Genomic DNA, 17,609 nt, shown 5'->3' with positions numbered 1-17,609 from the left:
TCAGAGGCGGACTATGTTGATGACAAGGTTGTGAGATCTATGGATGCTAATATACTGTATAACATACTTTACATCATGGAATGGTATACATTTTTGAAGTTTATCATATATTATTGATATTTAGGTTTTATTCGCTAATCAATAGAAGCGCCAATATTTGTATTATATATAAAGATACAATGTTACTTTATACACTGGAATATCCAAACGGGATCTGTCAATACAGACGTAAAAACAGAAGTCTGATTCCAAGCTAGAATAGCGCGTGCATCATCTTATTTTTCTTAGCGGCCCAATATAACAACTGAGATGAAAAGAAAATAATTCCTGTATAGAAAAAAGTGTACCAACATAAATTTTGGCCTTACACGAACCATTCCGTAATTAGCGAAACAGTTCTTGAGCGAATGGAACACAAGCGCGACCGGATGTCTTTGACGTCATCGGTGATAGCTGTTGTTAGTAAATTCCTCGGAGAAATTATCAAATACTGATGACAGAATTGTGATGAACTCGGCACGACTGTGTTACAATATATACAAATACCGCTACTGGAGAGGCACGAGATCTGGCCGAGACCCACCAGCCGGAGGTAAACAGGTGCCCGTTAGTAGAAATGTTAAAACACTTGTGTTAGTCTGTAGCCACAGCCCACCCTTTTTATCTAATTATCCAATGTTAATTTTATATCACGATAAAGTATTAGTAAAGAAATAATAAACACTGTAATGTTATGGATGTTTACATGGAAACAAATATCGTCCATTGCAGCCAAGCAAACCAGATGGACACTATCCCTTTTGTCTAGGAACAGATTATCCCCTCTTATCACACTTCCGTTTTGTCCAAACTTTAAGGCCAGATTCTCAAAAAAGAAAAACAATATGCTGTTGGGGTCAATGATATCAATTTTAAGTTTACCGAGAGGTAGGAAATAATATTTTTATCTTTTTTTTTAGAACACTAATTATGTGCTATATAAGTTGTAATACTGTGTGACAATAGACATGTCTAAACCAATCAATAAATGATTACGGTTACGTAACACTGGGAACCAACGAGGGAATGTAAAGAGGGGGTGTAACAAGGGGTATGTAACGAGGGGTATGTAACGAGGGGTACATAACGAGGGGTATGTAACGAGGGGTATGTAACGAGGGGTATGTAACGAGGGTATGTAACGAGGTATGTAACGAGGGGTATGTAACGAGGGGTATGTAACGAAGGGTACATAACGAGGGGTATGTAACGAGGGGTATGTAACGAGGTATGTAACGAGGGGTATGTAACGAGGGTATGTAACGAGGGTATGTAACGAGGGGTATGTAACGAGGGGTATGTAACGAGGTATGTAACGAGGGGTATGTAACGAGGGGTATGTAACGAGGGTATGTAACGAGGGGTATGTAACGAGGGGTATGTAACGAGGGTATCTAACGAGGGTATGTAACGAGGGTATGTAACGAGGGGTATGTAACGAGGGGTATGTAACGAGGGGTGTGTAACGAGGGGTACATAACGTGGGGGCTGTAACGAGGGGTATGTAACGAGGGGTACATAACGAGGGGGATGTAACGAGGGTATGTAACGACGGGGGTGTAACGAGGGGTATGTAACGAGGGGTATGTAACGAGGGGTACATAACGAGGGGTACATAACGAGGGGTATGTAACGAGGGGGATGTAACGAGGGGTATGTAACGAGGGGTACATAACGAGGGGTATGTAACGAGGGGGATGTAACGAGGGGGATGTAAGGAGGGGGATGTAACGAGGGGCTGTAACGAGGGGATGTAACGAGGGTATGTAACGAGGGGGATGTAACGAGGGGGGATGTAACGAGGGGGTGTAACGAAGGGGTGTAACGCGGGGGATGTAACGAGGGGTATGTAACGAGGGTACATAACGAAGGGGTGTAACGAGGGGGATATAACGAGGGGTATGTAACGAGGGTATGTAACGAGGGGGATGTAACGAGGGGGATGTAACGAGGGGTATGTAACGAGGGTATGTAACGAGGGGGGATGTAACGAGGGGGATGTAACGAGGGGATGTAACGAGGGGGATGTAACGAGGGGGGATGTAACGAGGGGATGTAACGAGGGGGATGTAACGAGGGTATGTAACGAGGGGGATGTAACGAGGGGGATGTAACGAGGGTATGTAACGAGGGGGATGTAACGAGGGTATGTAACGAGGGGATGTAACGAGGGGGGATGTAACGAGGGGATGTAACGAGGGGATGTAACGAGGGGTATGTAACGAGGGGGGATGTAACGAGGGGATGTAACGAGGGGATGTAACGAGGGTATGTAACGAGGGGGATGTAACGAGAGGGATGTAACGAGGGTATGTAACGAGGGGGATGTAACGAGGGGGATGTAACGAGGGGTATGTAACGAGGGAATGTAACGAGGGGATGTAACGAGGGGATGTAACGAGGGGTAAGTAACGAGGGGGGGATGTAACGAGGGGATGTAACGAGGGGGATGTAACGAGGGTATGTAACGAGGGAGATGTAACGAGAGGGATGTAACGAGGGTATGTAACGAGGGGGATGTAACGAGGGGGATGTAACGAGGGGTATGTAACGAGGGGATGTAACGAGGGGATGTAACGAGGGGGGATGTAACGAGGGGAGGTAACGAGGGGATGTAACGAGGGGATGTAACGAGGGGTATGTAACGAGGGGGATGTAACGAGGGGTATGTAACAAGGGGGATGTAACGAGGGGGATGTCAGGAGGGGGATGTAACGAGGGGTATGTAACGAGGGGTATGTAATGAGGGTATGTAACGAGGGGATGTAACGAGGGGTATGTAACGAGGGTATGTAACGAGGGAATGTAACGAGGGGGGATGTAACGAGGGGTATGTAACGAGGGGTATGTAACGAGGGGTATGTTACGAGGGGGATGTAACGAGGGTATGTAACGAGGGGGATGTAACGAGGGGATGTAACGAGGGGGATATAACGAGGGGTATGTAACGAGGGTATGTAACGAGGGGGGATGTAACGAGGGGATGTAACGAGGGGATGTAACGAGGGTATGTAACGAGGGGGATGTAACGAGGGGATGTAACGAGGGGGATGTAACGAGGGGATGTAACGAGGGTATGTAACGAGGGGATGTAACGAGGGGATGTAACGAGGGGGGATATAACGAGGGGGATGTAACGAGGGGGATGTAACGAGGGTATGTAACGAGGGGGATGTAACGAGGGGGATGTAACGAGGGTATGTAACGAGGGGATGTAACGAGGGGTATGTAACGAGGGGATGTAACGAGGGGATGTAACGAGGGGATGTAACGAGGGGGATGTAACGAGGGATGTAACGAGGGGATGTAACGAGGGGGGATGTAACGAGGGGGGATGTAACGAGGGTATGTAACGAGGGGGATGTAACGAGAGGGATGTAACGAGGGTATGTAACGAGGGGGATGTAACGAGGGGGATGTAACGAGGGGGGATGTAACGAGGGGGGATGTAACGAGGGGATGTAACGAGGGGGATGTAACGAGGGGATGTAACGAGGGGATGTAACGAGGGGATGTAACGAGGGGTATGTAACGAGGGGGGATGTAACGAGGGGGATGTAACGAGGGATATGTAACGAGGGGATGTAACGAGGGGATGCAACGAGGGGATGTAACGAGGGGATGTAACGAGGGGTATGTAACGAGGGGGATGTAACGAGGGGTATGTAACGAGGGGGATGTAACGAGGGGTATGTAACGAGGGGGATGTAACGAGGGGATGTCAGGAGGGGGGTGTAACGAGGGGATGTAACGAGGGGTATGTAACGAGGGGTATGTAATGAGGGTATGTAACGAGGGGGATGTAACGAGGGGTATGTAACGAGGGGATGTAACGAGGGTATGTAACGGGGGGTATGTAACGAGGGTATGTAACGAGGGAATGTAACGAGGGAATGTAACGAGGGGTATGTAACGAGGGTATGTAACGAGGGGTATGTTACGAGGGGTATGTAACGAGGGGGATGTAACGAGGGGATGTAACGAGGGGATGTAACGAGGGGGATGTGATCCCGAAAACCCCGAACAGGAAAACTGGGTTGAGTAATTATAGACTGCCATTAATTGTGTAACAATACAAACCTCACGATATTGTAGAATAACAACCCGATATAAAAGTAGTTACTTTGTAGTATCGTCGAAGGACTGACGTTTTACTGCCAATAATGTACATATGTGTGGCCTCCACACTAACTACCACCAACTACGGGGTATTTAGTGGCGACTAACGACCGGCATGTGGCTAAACGGGCACTTAATTGTCCTCGATTTATGTGGAACGAGTGTGTGCTGTGATGGGGCTGTTTCCAACACAGACCACATATCGATCTCCAAACCCAACTCCTCGGATAGTCGTAATAGGGTCCACATGGCTGCTGGCTTTTTACTTATTTTTACATATCAATGGACAAATTTCACAAATTGAATAAGATCTCTGGTCCGACGAGGTCTGTATCATAAAGTCATATCGATATAAAAACCCGCGGCGGAAAAATCGTCGGCTATAGTCCCAGAGTATTTGGGATGTAGTGTTGCGGCCGTTAATCTACATCAATATCTACACAGCTAGGTTTCTGTGATAAAAAACGCGGTAAAGACCACAACCGGAGCAATGATTTAAACAGACTGACATTAATACTTATTTGCATGATTGTTTAATGTTACTGTCAGATACACTAAGTTATGGATATCATCAAATAGGAAATAGCCCATTTCTCCTCGAACGAAAAGTTACTGCCAAAAAAGCATCTTCCTTTGATAAAAAAACCCCGTTATAGTCGACAGACACATTTTCTATTTATTTTATTTAAGCCTATACAAAGCATATCAATGTTTACTGACAATTAGGTATGTAACATTGTAGTATCTCACCATAGTATTTGTACAAGACGTGTATAAACTGTACAAGACGTGTATACAAACTGTTCAAGACGTGTATAAACTGTACAAGACGTGTATAAACTGTACAAGGTGTATAAACTGTACAAGACGTGTATAAACTGAACAAGGTGTGTATAAACTGTACAAGACGTGTATAAACTGTACAACGTATGTATCAACTGAACAAGACGTGTATAAACTGTACAAGGTGTGTATGTAAATAACCTGTACAAGACTTGTATAAACTGTACAAGACGTGTATAAACTGTACAAGACGTGTATAAACTGTACAAGGTGTGTATAACGAAAGTTATAACTGTACAAGGTGTGTATAAAACTGTACAAGTGTGTTGTATAAACTGTACAAGACGTGTATAAACTGTACAAGGTGTATAAACTGTACAAGAGTGTGTATAAACTGTACAAGACGTGTATAACTGTACAGTGTGTATAAACTGTACAAGCGTGTTGTATAACTGTACAAGACGTGTGTATAAACTGTACAAGGTGTGTATAAACTGTACAAGTGTGTATAAACTGTACAAGACGTGTATAAACTTACAAGCGTAACGAGTGTATAAACTGTACAAGACGTGTATAAACTGTAAATGTGGTTATAAACTGTACAAGGTTGTATAAACTGTACAAGACGTGTATAAACTGTACAAGGTGTGTTATAAACTGTACAAGGTGTGTATAAACTGTACAAGGTGTGTAAAACTGTACAAGCGTGTTATAAAGACAATGTATAAGACAAGCGTTGATAAACTGTACAAGGTGTGTATAAACTGTACAAGGTGTATAAGACGTGTATAAACTGTACAAGACGTGTATAAACTGTACAAGGTGTGTATAAACTGTACAAGACGTGTATAAACTGTACAATGTGTGCATAAACTGTACAAGGTGTGTATAAACTGTACAAGACGTGTATAAACTGTACAAGGTGTATATAAACTGTACAAGGTGTGTATAAACTGTACAAGACGTGTATAAACTGTACAAGTCGTGTATAAACTGTACAAGGTGTATTGTAAAACTAACTGTACAAGTGTGTATAAACTGTACAAGACGTGTTAAACTGTACAAGGTGTGTATAAACTGTACAAGACGTGTTATTAAACGGTACAAGTCGTGTATAAACTGTACAAGGTGTATAAACTGTACAAGACGTGTATAAACTACAGGGTTAAAACGTACAGTGTGTATAAACTGTACAAGGTGTGTATAACGTACAACTGTAACAAGTGTGATGTATAAACTGTACAAGGTGTATAACTGTACAGACGTGTTATAAACTGTACAAGTGTGTATAAACTGTACAAGGTGTATAAACTGTACAAGGTGTGTATAACTAAAGTGTTACAAGACATGTGTATAAACTGTACAAGGTGTATAAACGTACAAGGTGTGTATAAACTGTAAAGCGTGTATACGTCAAGGTGTATAAACTGTACAAGGTGTGTATAAACTGTACAAGGTGTGTATAAACTGTACAAGTGTGTATAAACTGTACAAGACTGTGTATAAACTGTACAAGTGTGTAAAACTGTACAAGGTGTGTATACTGAACGTGTATCAATGTACGTGTATAAACTGTACAAGGTGTGTATAACTGTACAAGGTGTGTATCAAACTGTACAAGAGTGTATAAACTGTACAAGTGTGTATAACTGTACAAGGTGTGTATAAACTGTACACAAGGTGTGTATAAACTGTACAAGACGTGTATAAACTGTACAAGTGTGTATAAACTGTACAAGGTGTGTATAAACTGTTCAAGACGTGTATAAACTGTACAAGGTGTGTATAAACTGTACAAGACGTGTATAAACTGTACAAGGTGTGTATAAACTGTACAAGACGTGTATAAACTGTACAAGGTGTGTATAAACTGTACAAGACGTGTATAAACTGTACAAGACGTGTATAAACTGTACAAGGTGTGTATAAACTGTACAAGGTGTGTATAAACTGTACAAGGTGTGTATAAACTGTACAAGTGTGTATAAACTGTACAAGGTGTGTATAAACTGTACAAGACGTGTATAAACTGTACAAGACGTGTATAAACTGTACAAGACGTGTATAAACTGACGTTGTATAAACTGTACAGGTGTGTATAACTGTACAAGTCGTGTATAAACTGTACAAGGGTGTAACGTTGTATATAAACTGTACAAGTTACGTGGTATAAACTGTACAAGGGTGTATAAACTGTACAACGTGTATAAACTGTCAATGTGTAATAAACTGTACAAGTGTGTATAAACTGTACAAGGTGTGTATAAACTGTACAAGGGTGTATAAACTGTACAAGACGTGTATAAACTGTACAAGTGTGTATAAACTGACAAGACTGTATAAACTGTACAAGGTGTTAAAACTGTACAAGGTGTGTATAAACTGTACAAGGTGTATAAAGTTGTAAAGTAGCTGTATAATGTCAAGTGTGTATAAACTGTACAAGGTGTATAAACTGTACAATGGTGTATAAACTGTACAGGTGTATAAACTGTACAAGACGTGTATAAACTGTACAAGGTGTATAAACTGTACAACGTGTATAAACTGACAGGTGTATAAACTCGTGTAAAAGTAGCGTGTATAAACTGTTCAAGACGTGTATAAACTGTACAAGACGTGTATAAACTGTACAAGTGTGTATAAACGTACAAGCGTGTATAACTGTACAAGGTGTGTATACTGTACAGGTGTATAAACTGTACAAGGTGTGTATAAACTGTACAAGGTGTATAAACTGTACAAGACGTGTATAAACTGTACAAGGTGTGTATAAATACATGTAACAAGGTCGTGTATAAACTGTACAAGACGTGTATAAACTGTACAAGGTTGTATAAACTGTACAAGGTGTGTATAAACTGTACAACGTGTTAAATTACGGTGTGTATAAACTGTACAAGGGTGTATAAACTGTACAAGGTGTTATGTAAATGTACAAAGAGTGTATAAATGTACAAGCGTGTATAAACTGTACAAGTGTGTATAAACTGTACAAGGTGTTGTAGTGTAAACTGTACAAGAGTGTTATAAACTGTAAAGGTGTGTATAACTGTACAAGGTGTTAAACTGTACAAGCGTGTATAAACTGTACAAGAGTGTATAAACTGTACAGGTGTATAAACTGTACAAGGTGTGTATAAACTGTACAAGACGTGTATAAACTGTACAAGGTGTGTATAAACTGTACAAGGTGTGTATAAACTGTACAAGACGTGTATAAACTGTACAAGGTGTGTATAAACTGTACAAGGTGTGTATAAACTGTACAAGGTGTGTATAAACTGTACAAGACGTGTTAAACTGTAAGGTGTGTATAAACTGTACAAGGGTAAAATGTACAAACGTTGTAGTAAACTGTACAAGGTGTAAATTCAAGTGTGTATAAAACTGTACAAGGTGTATAAACTGTACAAGGTGTTATAAACTGTACAAGGTGTGTATAAACTGTACAAGGTGTGATGTAAATGAAAACTCAAGTGTTATAACTGTAAAGGGTTAGTGAAACTGTACAAGACAGGTGTGTATAAACTGTACAAGTGTGATAACTGTACAAGGTATAACTGTAATAAACTGTACAAGACGTGTATAAACTGTACAAGGTGTGTATAAACTGTACAAGGTGTGTATAAACTGTACAAGACGTGTATAAACTGTACAAGACGTGTATAAACTGTACAAGGTGTGTATAAACTGTACAAGGTGTGTATAAACTGTACAAGACGTGTGTAAACTGTACAAGGTGTGTATAAACTGAACAAGACGTGTAGAAACTGTACAAGGCGTGTATAAACTGTACAAGACGTGTATGAACTGTACAAGACGTGTATAAACTGTACAAGTCGTGTATAAACTGTACAAGGTGTGTATAAACTGTACAAGGTGTGTATAAACTGTACAAGGTGTGTATAAATTGTACAAGGTGTGTATAAACTGTACAAGACGTGTATAAACTGTACAAGACGTGTATAAACTGTACAAGGTGTGTATAAACTATACAAGACGTGTATACATTGTACAAGTCGTGTATAAACTGTACAAGACGTGTATAAACTGTACAAGACGTGTATAAACTGTACATGGTGTGTATAAACTGTACAAGGTGTGTATAAATTGTACAAGGTGTGTATAAACTGTACATGGTGTGTATAAACTGTACAAGGTGTGTATAAATTGTACAAGGTGTGTATAAACTATACAAGACGTGTATACATTGTACAAGTCGTGTATAAACTGTACAAGACGTGTATAAACTGTACAAGACGTGTATAAACTGTACAAGTCGTGTATAAACTATACAAGACGTGTATAAATTGTACAAGACATGTATAAACTGTACAAGGTGTGTATAAACTGTACAAGGTGTGTATAAACTGTACAAGACGTGTATAAACTGTACAAGACGTGTATAAACTGTACAAGACGTGTATAAACTGTACAAGACGTGTATAAACTGAACAAGGTGTGTATAAACTGTACAAGGTGTGTATAAACTGTACAAGGTGTGTATAAATTGTACAAGGTGTGTATAAACTGTACAAGACGTGTATAAACTGTACAAGGTGTGTATAAACTGTACAAGGTGTGTATAAACTGTACAAGGTGTGTATAAACTGTACAAGACGTGTATAAACTGTACAAGGTGTGTATAAACTGTACAAGGTGTTATAAACTGTACAAGACGTGTATAAACTGTACAAGGTATGTATAAACTGTACAAGGTGTGTATAAACTGTACAAGGTGTGTATAAACTGAACAAGACGTGTACAAACTGTAGAGGGTGTGTATAAACTGTATAAGGTGTGTATAAACTGTACAATGTGTGTATAAACTGTACAAGACGTGTATAAATTGTACAAGGTGTGTATAAACTGTACAAGGTGTGTATAAACTGTACAAGGTGTGTATAAACTGAACAAGACGTGTACAAACTGTAGAGGGTGTGTATAAACTGTATAAGGTGTGTATAAACTGTACAATGTGTGTATAAACTGTACAAGACGTGTATAAATTGTACAAGGTGTGTATAAACTGTACAAGGTGTGTATAAACTGTATAAGGTGTGTATAAACTGTATAAGGTGTGTATAAACTGTACAAGACGTGTATAAACTGTACAAGACGTGTATAAACTGTACAAGGTGTGTATAAACTGTACAAGGTGTGTATAAACTGTACAAGACGTGTGTAAACTGTACAAGGTGTGTATAAACTGAACAAGGTGTGTATAAACTGAACAAGACGTGTATAAACTGTATAAGGTGTGTATAAACTGTACAATGTGTGTATAAACTGTACAAGACGTGTATAAATTGTACAAGGTGTGTATAAACTGTACAAGGTGTGTATAAACTGTACAAGGTGTGTATACACTGTACAAGGTGTGTATAAACTGTACAAGACGTGTGTATAAACTGTACAAGGTGTGTATAAACTGTACAAGGTGTGTATAAACTATACAAGACGTGTATAAATTGTACAAGACATGTATAAACTGTACAAGGTGTGTATAAACTGTACAATGTGTGTATAAACTGTACAAGACGTGTATAAACTATACAAGACGTGTATAAATTGTACAAGACATGTATAAACTGTACAAGGTGTGTATAAACTGTACAAGGTGTGTATAAACTGTACAAGGTGTGTATAAACTGTACAAGACGTGTATAAACTGAACAAGTTGTGTGTAAACTGAACAAGACGTGTAGAAACTGTGAAAAAGGTGTGTATAAACTGTACAAGGTGTGTAGAAACTGTACAAGACGTGTATAAACTGTACAAGGTGTGTATAAACTGTACAAGGTGTGTATAAACTGTACAAGGTGTGTATAAACTGTACAAGACGTGTATAAACTGTACAAGACGTATATAAACTGTACAAGACGTGCAAAACTGTACAAAACGTATACAAACTGTATCATGTGTAGATGGCAATCGCCTATCGAACAGACCAATGATCATTAAATGTTCTCAACCGAACCTGGCTTGTCGAGGAACATCCTTATCTGGTTTGATAGGGGAAGAGTTATAGTGACGCTTAGTCTTCTAGTAGACTGGGGTTAAGGATGGGACAGGTGACTTATTGTTATGATTTGTAATTTCTATACAGTAATAGTATCGTCTTAACCGAGTATGGCTTGTCGAGAAACAGCCATTCAGAGTTGTTCTATATTGACAGACCTAGCAACAAGTGAGTTTAAGTTGCTGTCCGAGGAGTTATGGTGAACAAACAGATGCCAATAGGTCCGGGCTGGTGTTATTTACAGAAGGCGAATCGACTCTTCTACATAAACAAAGGAGTTATGACCATTTCAAATCGAACGCGACTTGTCAAATAATGGCGGACCTTCCATATGTTGCCGTATCCTATGTAGCAAAAAAAGTTATCAATGAGCTAACATACCATGTCTGATTACACATCATATAATAAACGACTTACCTGTAACTATGGTTACTGGAGATATACAGTTATCTACTTGCATGTAACTATAGTTACTGGACATATACAATTAACGACTCGCCTGTAACTAGTTACTGGAGGTTAGCATGCCCGTTACCATATGACACGTGTCCTTCAAGCACGTGACAAACCAGGCGTGACTGAGATAATCAGGTTGACAGATAAATGTTAGAGTTAGTGTTATTAAACCATTGCAGCATATTGTGTTAATAAAAGGAAGATCTGCGATGGTCTTTTTTCTCTCCATCTAGAATTACCTCCCCCATCTTGTACTTATATTGGTTAAAATTACAGTAACAAAACGCCTGGGTGATTGAAACGAGGAAGTCGTAAGATAAAAACATGGTAAATATGTGGAAGTTGATGGTTTCCACGTGTAAAATACGGCTTACATAGCATTAAAAAACCATCCCGCGTCAGTAGGGGTTGTGAATTAATTCCGTGCCATTTCCTCTGTACCCAGGACAGACGGAACGTGCATTACTCTACTCAGCATAGAGGATTGTGGAACGCCTTGGTGAACTATACTTGTTCCATGATGCAAGAACCGTAGGTATTTGAACATAAAATGACCTACCTACCTACCTACATGTACCTAACTAGCTACCCCACCCTTCCTACCTACCTACCTACCCCACCCTACCTACCTACACCTATCTCACTAACACTAACTAACTATTGGTCGAATGGCGCAGTGGTAACACACTTGTAGTTCTCCGATCGGACGTAAAAAGGGTATGGGGTGATCTGCCCGACAACTTGGACTTTCCACGTGTTCTCCGGTTTCCTTCCACACTAAGATCCCACGCGAGCTTCATTCCTGGCTAACAAGTGTAATTAATATAAGTTGATATAACTTATTTCGCAACTGTAGTAAAACAAATAAAGTTTACGTTTTTAACTGACTCTAACTTATTGACTCTATCTAACTGCCTCTAACTAAAAAACTAATTCTGACTAACTAACAATTCGCTAAGTCTATTTAATTGATTTTAGGTATCTTTTTTATTCGTAAATATACTTCTCATATTATGGTTCATTGCAAGAGAAAATCAAATACAATACAAATGTGTTATCGTCACTACGGTGTTACGATCTCTACCATAGAGCACAATTCTATAATGAATACTGATGTGTGTACACCGTAAGACAATCACACGGAACTGCTCCCTAATCGTTACACATTGGTATGCACCATGACTCCGCCGAGGTAAGTTGCGTGTACTATGATACGATATTGATCTCTAGCGATATTTCGCTTTGAGAAAGATTTATATTACCTGGGCTTATATCCTCCCAGTTAAAAAGTACACGTGACTGTTAGAGAAAGTACGCAGACCTTCTCAATAGGTACATGTTGGCTACGACTCACACGTGATCTGTTCTATGGAACGTAGATTTATCACAAGACATCTCTGCATTTCTGGCCACAGTTTCGTCAATAGTTCTGCACGTAAGGGATTTCTTAATCTTAATTTCAAATTACATGGGAAAGCATTCAAGATTTTCTAAAGCTAAGACTTCATCCTTCAATCTAATAATGCTTTCCTGTGGAAATTTAAAGGAAGATTTTATAAAGTTACTAAGGATACATTAACTACATTGTATCTAAAAACTAGACAGACTGGAGCAGGTGAGGAGGAATCTTAGTATCAACTGAAGTTTTGGTGTCCAGATCAATCACGCATATTCTTTTATAAGTAGTCAATGCAGGTAACCTGCTCTCTAAAGCAGGATAAGCCACTTATCTTTGTGATCACCCTTGGTGAATGTTGCAGCAAATTAGGGCACCAAACGAGGTTTAGGCCATACAGGAAGGCTGGCACTAGCTGTGAAACACGAACAAGTTACCCGGATGTGCGATTCTGCAGCAAACAACCTGGCAGATGATTGATAGGGTTTTTATCAAAATCGTACGCCAATCGATTTTAATTAGCTGATCAGATATCTCCCGAATGTTTACAAGAAAATTAGTAGTAACATTGATCGATACCTCCGGTATTAATGTTTAATCTGCATGCTTACGTTTGGTCGTGTTGTCAATAGTTTACTTGTCGGTTTGGAAAGCAAACTCTTCCTGGTTATCGAAGTTCATCACTCATGGTACCTGAAGCACGTCAGATGGCGGAGAGCATCGACAATGCTACAACTTCTCTGCGAAAATTAAAACGTTTTCAAATATCACAAGTCAAGGTGACAATTTAAAGTCGAACGATTTTCATTTAATTATTTTCTCTGGGAATTCAACGAACAAGTGCTTTGACATATTGAAGAGAAGCATGCCTACAGCGATTTCACCAAAGACAAATACTGATTGGCATGGATGAGAACAGCTATCGATTTGAGACCGTTCTGTACGAACTGTGTCAGAGATAGAACTGGATCAATGTGACCGACATCCTCATCTTGACAACAACAAATCTTAACTCATCGACTTATGTGTCAATCAAGATTCCACATGCTTTCTTGCGACATCACCTTCATACTTCAGTCAGTTAGTATTTAGGTCAAGTGAATTAGCCACATGCTTTTATTAGGCGATTGACAATTACTGCATGGTGATAGGGCGACATGACACACTAAACCAACTGTTATCATACCGGAACTGTCATCAGATGGCACACTGTCACGTGATATTTTTGTCCATAGGAATCAGGGCATGCTCAACAATTGGTTTGTGGGATTCCTAGCTGATTGATATGGGGCGTGGACTTCCCAGCTGATATGGGGTCTCCAATGGTAGGATATGTTGACAAAGCCAAACATTGATCACCCCATTTCGTAATCATCAATATCACGACTGTTTTGTTCACATCATCTTTCAGATGACGTCGGGTTAATATGAATGATGGCCATCATACCACCAACATTTGACAACACATTAAACAAAATACTAAATCAATTAAAACGCGTAAGTAAAACACAAATTAACTTAAAGCGACTTAAAATGTAAGGTCAGCAATGTTTAAATCTGGAAAACAAGTTTATGCTGCTAGAGACTGGAGTATCGCTACAGTATATTATCCGTCTATTCCATTATATAAATATATGTATACATTGTATCAGAATTGGTCGTTTCCTGAATACATAATGAAATCTAAAAATAAAGTCGCCTTAAAGGCATTTCTCATGCGAAAATACAATAAAGCTTGATTTGGTTAAACAATGGTTGGCATCCTATACGTTGTGGAATATCTATAAATATATAGACCCAACTAATAGGTAATCACAGCCTCTCGTGTAAATACCGCGTACATAACAAGTATGGACAATGAATCAGGTCATTATGATGTTGGTGAACCCCTTTGACGATTTTATTATACAGCATCAATTGACCGATGTCTGTGACTGATGTTAGACCTATATACGTCACGTGGTTTGGTAAGAAGAACACGCGAACATTAAACAGAATGGTCACGAATGAACGGACCAAAAGCTTCCTTAACTAACAGAATTACTGTCTCAACTCGTACACATAATCAGTTCTGGTGATTCCATCCGCCTTGGGAATAATGAACAATTTGTCTCGTTTGTATTGGATACATACACTGGATCAGTGGTACTGCACACCGTGACCATAGTCTATAAGCATCCCGATGTGTACAGTAATAATTTAGGAGTAATGGATACCAAAACAAGGACGACACTGTAATCAGGACACTTGATATCGATGGAAGGATACAGTTGTATGGTAAATTGATCTTTGATGCTTCAAAAGGACATATGTTGTTATTTTTCTCAACAGCATCAGTACAACTAAACAGCATAATTACAACTATTGTTTCCAGACATAACGATATCTGTTATTTACAGACATAACGGCATCTATTGTTTACAGACATAACGGCATCTATTGTTTACAGACATAACCACATCTATTGTTTACAGACATAACGGCATCTAATGTTTACAGACATAACCACATCTATTATTTACAGACATAACGGCATCTAATGTTTACAGACATAACCACATCTATTGTCTACAGACATAACCACATCTATTGTTTACAGATATAATCACATCTATTGTTTACATACATAATCACATCTATTGTTTACAGACATAACCACATCTATTGTTTACAGACAACCATATCTATTGTTTACAGACATAACAACATCTGTTGTTTACAGACATAATCACATCTATTGTTTACAGACATAATCACATCTATTGTTTACATACATAACGGTATATATTGTTTACAGACATAACCATATCTATTGTTTACAGACATAACCACATCTATTGTTTTCAGACATAACCACATCTATTGTTTACAGACATAACCACATCTATTGTTTACAGACATAATCACATCTATTGTTTACAGACATAATCACATCTATTGTTTACAGACATAACGGCATATATTGTTTACATAACCCTTATTGTTGTGGAAATATTCACTCTGAAGGCGCACGTTCGTGCAGTTTTAAGAATACTGTCAGGCTGTGAATCTAGTGTTTCTCACTACCACATCTAAAATAACATTACAAAGGTTATGTTTGTGTAGACTAGATGTTGCCGGGTAGTGCGTTGTTTCTGTAAACACACGGACTCGTGTATCCTCCTAATCACGCGTCGCTGCAGACTCTGCCATGGTCCACATGCTCTAGCACGTTCTACACACTGGGCGTGTTTTTCGAGTTGGTGCACGTCTCATAAACATCTCAATCTATCAGCACTCCCTGATTGACATTTGTCTTACCATTAAGATTCGCTGCGTATTCAATTTATTCTAGTAGTATAGGAGATTTTTTCTCGAAGAAGACACTGCTATCGGAATACCAACGAGCGTATGGCTGAAGACCAGCCAATCATAACGAGAGCTCCACAATGTTTGTTGGCCATTTAGAGTCGAAACGACGCATGGGAATTGTTTCACAAAACAGAACCAACGGAATTAAACTTCATCACGGGTCTGAAGTAACTAATCAATTACCGTGGTGCTTATCATACGAATTCAATGTTAGTTAAGTGTAGGGCCTTTTTATCAGTTGAATACGCATAGCTGCCAATATGAATCAAATAACGTCCCTGTATAATATTCATCTCTTTCTTTCTGTATCGATGTCACACACGTGCAGACTTACTTTCTCTCTGTATCGATGTCACACACGTGCATATTTACTTTCTCTCTGTATCGATGTCGCACACGTGCAGATTTACTTTCTCTTTCTCTCTGTATCGATGTCACACATGGACATACTTACTTTCTTTCTGTATCAATTTCACACAACTGTAGGTAAGGTTTGATATACCCGGATACTGTAGCTAAACCTTAGACTTGCCCTGTCTCCAGAATATCAAAATCATCAATAAAATTCAGCTTTGGTCTCTGGGATATGTCAGATTCCAGTGTTCATCTAGTATTTGAATTCAAATGGGCAATTCTGTACAAAACATTAGGGAATGGTGGCTAGTTAAGTTAAACCTATACAATAGACATTTCGTCCTCAATTTCAGCAAACATTATATTATAGTGACAAGGAAAGCAGTACGGTACAATATGTGTCCTTATTTGACAGGTTCCTTCACTTTCCAAAACTGACGTATCGTATGTAGGTAGATAACACTATCCATGTATAAGATTTGCACGCACTTTGTGTTGAAGTTGCTGATGGGGAAAGGTCACATGACACCTTACACTGTTGTCTTTCCTCTTATCATACACGATGTTATCGTTATCTCTATAGTGTGTGTCGAATTCCATCGTTACAACATATCCTGTATTCTCGTTCTGTTTTGCCTTCATAATATTTTACGTTTTAACAACTCGCACATTAAATTATTTAAGATATGTTCAGCTTCCAAGATAAAAACACAATAGAGAAAACGAAATCCAATTCGACCTTACACAACACTAATAGTATTTAGAATGAAGACATAACCGGCCCGCACGTGCGTCGGACATGATAGCGCGTGCCTGTCCTTACCTAATCGTCTTCATTACGTCTTTTACAACTTGATATTTCAACACTATCGGATAGTTTGGTACACATCGAGTCATTTACACCTAAACCTTATCTCTGACTGATAACTGCTGCACTAGTGTTAGGCCCACGTTATCTCGGGGTACGTGTGTGTGTGCACCCTCTTCTCAACCCTCGTCTATTACAGTCCCCCTCCCAATATAATTATATAACCTTTATCAACATAGTCCCACTTCTCACTCCCATTATAATTATACAGCCTTTAT

The 17,609-nt window shown here is 39.2% G+C and overlaps 1 protein-coding gene across 2 annotated transcripts in view; it reads right to left on the bottom strand.

Moving 5' to 3' along the window:
• LOC117328837 (neuronal membrane glycoprotein M6-b-like) overlaps positions 1-17,609 on the bottom strand; it is a 93,818-nt gene that overhangs the window by 46,332 nt on the left and 29,877 nt on the right. The gene's annotated exons all lie outside the window — the stretch shown is intronic.

Source organism: Pecten maximus, chromosome 6, assembly GCF_902652985.1.
Source record: "Pecten maximus chromosome 6, xPecMax1.1, whole genome shotgun sequence".
Classification (NCBI taxonomy): Eukaryota; Metazoa; Mollusca; class Bivalvia; order Pectinida; family Pectinidae; genus Pecten; species Pecten maximus.
This window is presented reverse-complemented; position numbering and strand designations above follow the sequence as displayed.